Here is a 3,500-nt window from a genome sequence, read left to right as displayed (position 1 = left end):
TGGGACCGGGGACGAGTTTTTCATGTGATCCTCCTCCTCCTCCTCCTCCTCCTCCTCCTCCTCCGAGGCGTGTCTGCAAACCTCCAAGGACCGAGCCTGACACTTGTTGCACCCCCTCCCTATCAAAAGGGGGGCTTCCAACACTTCAGTCATGTATGCATATCCTTCAAAATCACTAAAACCTGCATCTTATTTTCCCAAAAAAAAAAAAAAAAGACAATTGACATAATGCTTATTTTAACCAAGCATGAGGGAATACAATGGTAGAAGGATGCTGCGGTCTGCAAGAGGAAGACAAAAGAGAAGATTGAGGGATGTGGTGAAAGAATCGAGATTTTGTTATTGTGCAGGCACAGTGAAATTTTGCAGCTGGAGCTCCCGTCTCGGAGTATGTGCAGGATGAGTTATATTCATAGTGCGCGGTTATAAACATATTAGTGCGTCCACGACAGAAATCGAACCGAGAAGGAAGGCGAAAAACACAGGAATAAACATCGGTAGCCGGGAGCTGGTTAGTTGGTGCGAGATAAGAGGATACAGAGAAAGTAGGCGTTGATTCACCTCTGAGAGGAAAAAAAGAAGAAGCTCGCCCATGCGATTTCAGGTCAAGGCAGCCGCTCCCTTTTGGGTTCAGGTTTCGTCCTCGTCCCTTCCCCGGGACTGACCTGTCCGCCGCCGTCTCAGGTGATGTGAGTCCCCCGCTCTGGGCTGTCGTATTTGGCGAATCCCCAGGTTGCGTGGATCGATCTTCTCGGGCGTCTCACAAGTTCTCACGATTGTTGTATTGTGTCAGATACTACCATGTAACTGTTAGGATTAAGTTGCGCCAGTCCCTTCCTGTCTCTTTCTATCCCGAACCGGTCGAGGCAGAAGACCGTTCACATTGGGTTCAAAAGTTATTGTTTTTGAAGTTGTTCAGCGACCTCTATCTCACCCCTTGTCGACGGTGTAGGGATGTTCGCTGTTCCCGAGAAAGCAAATCTTGAGATAGATGAATGGGATGGATGCGTCCGTGCAATCCGTGGGTCACCGCTGCATCTATCAGGGTTCAATTTCAGGTCTCGTTCTTTTCGGAGTTGTACATGCGGCCTTTTGTAATCATTGTTTTCCATTTCTAGTGGCCTTCATTCACCGGCATCTCATTAATTGTTTTCCTTTCCCTTCAAGAAATTCTTACGCAATGTGGCCCTGACTTCACTTGGATAATTGTTGCCATCCCTCGGGCCTGAATGAGATTGTTCAAAGATATATTTCACTCTGTTGTTTTTAATTGACTTGTGTTTTCAGCCAGACTTTTCACTTGCCATATCCCCTGATATTCAAACACCCTGAAACTGACAAGCCACACGTTCGAAACATTTTAGGTCTCTGTCCGATGCAATAAAACCTTGTATTTCCTGGGACTTGTCCTTCTAATGTGCAACTTGAGATATTCTGACGCTATAATCTGTTGATCGCCCTGAATCGAAATTCAAAGAGGACTACAGCCGCTGTTGGACCAGGAACGTTTCAAGAAAAATCCAGCTTGGAATCGTTCGAGGAACGTCTTCATTTTGCATTTTCTTAGGCAGTATGGGACCACTGAGGTGACAGGGACACACTCAAAAACAAGCCACCGCAAAGAAGAGAAAGACGATTCGGACAACACGGAGAGGGACTGTCAAATTTGAATTTGAGTGTTTTTATTTCCCCCCAACACCAAGATCACCGCTCTAAGCCGACTCCGTACTTATTCTGACCAACCACCGCAAATCCTGGAAACCAGAAGAGCTCAGACCACTTTGTTGGTCCATTTCTTGTTTCAAGACCATGATAGTTCTGAATTGCCTCCACAGTCAAGAAGAAGTATCCGGTAATTGGTGCGGCTTATGACTTCCAACAATCACCATCCACTTATGTCACATGAGCTCCCATGAAACCCTAAATAGACCCCGCTGGAGTTGGAGCTGCAATAGTTCAAGGACCTGAGATCCAAGCACCCCAATGCCTATGCTGTCCAAAATGCGTGCAGAAACAACTTAGTTCCCCGAAAAGGTTGTAGGAACTGAAAAAAGTTCCTGCAGTGCTAAATGAGCCAAGGATAGTTGTTGTGGGAGTCACCGGGTTTCCAGAGTCCAGCCCGATCAGGTCTAATTTTAAAACGCGCTTGTATAATGTAGAGTTAATTCATCGCCCTGATGTTTTTACTGCTCACCGTTTTTCACGATGAATCGGCGCCGAACGTCGCTTCCTCACGATCTATCGCCAGGAATTATCCACATCTCTGTCTCTACATCGCGGGTATAAATATTGTTGAGCTGGGATGATTAAGGGTGTTATTCAAAACAGACGGCGGAGATGATCGCCTGCAGATGACTCTATTTCATCTCAAGGTCGCGGTGCCTCCGCCGCATCTCGGCGGACTTCACTGAAATATCTCCAAAGTAAAGAGCAATTATTAGGACTGCACACCAATGGCTGAGACAAATTGATCATTTATAAGTGAATAAAAATACCCTTCGGGCAGAGTGTAACCACCGTATCTATTTAAAGTGCGTCTGGTCTACAGATGTTCAGTTTTTAATCAGTGATGTCATCTAATCCCCCCCCCCCTCCCCCCATCCCTTTAACTTTCCCCAATATTCAAAAAGAAAACTTTGAGGAAAACTCCAAAATTCCCCTCCCGTGGGCCGTTAAGCCGAATGGAAAATGTTTTCTTTTCTGCCCTCACGTGTCACCGGCCTGGAGACAAAAACATCACCCACCACCGTCGGCAGAAAATCTGTGATAGTTTGGCTCCTGGGACACCGGAGTTGGGCGTGGATGAAAGCAAACACTGAGCTACAAGAACTTCGTGGAGAAGCGAGGAGCCCCCGGGTTCGAGCCCCGATCGTCTAATCTAATCCCTGTCAGAGAGCTGTCTACTCTGGCGGGGATCTGAGCAGCAGAAGCTCAGTTTACCTCCCGCGGGAGAGGGCTTTTTGATCTTTGTCATTCTGTCGCTACCATCTAAGATCTTTGACCTTCTCCCTGTTTCCCCTAATAACACAATTCCTCTCCTGTTTGTTTCGAATGCAGTGATTTTGATGATTTCCATCCCACACCAAACTTGTTTGATCTCAATCTTTGCCCGCTGCCAATCGATGTGGCTTTTTTGTAGCATGAAGAAGAGGCACTTGGCAATTTCCAGGAGGGCCGAAGGCACTTACCGAGCAAAGGCTGAAAAACAACTCGGCGGCGGGTCAACAATAAGAGCTTGGGTAAAGACAGCTTCCCAGTATTTAACTCTAATTTCCAACAAAGGCATCAGACATCATTCTCCACAGATGCCTTCTCTACAGTGCCTGAGCTCGGGACGTCTAGTTCTATTGACATGATAATATTGCAGCGACAGATTTCTATTTTTGTATTAATATTCATTTAATCACTGAAATGTACACAGCACACCAAAGTGTCTGACCAACCACACAAAACCAAATTTTGGACCTTGGTCAGGAGTTTTGAGATGGTTGTTTCTATCA

This window comes from Fistularia commersonii, chromosome 30 (genome assembly GCF_037954325.1).
Source record: "Fistularia commersonii isolate RoL2024-O1a breed Wild chromosome 30, RoL_Fcom_v1.0, whole genome shotgun sequence".
Taxonomy (NCBI): Eukaryota; Metazoa; Chordata; class Actinopteri; order Syngnathiformes; family Fistulariidae; genus Fistularia; species Fistularia commersonii.
This window is presented reverse-complemented; position numbering follows the sequence as displayed.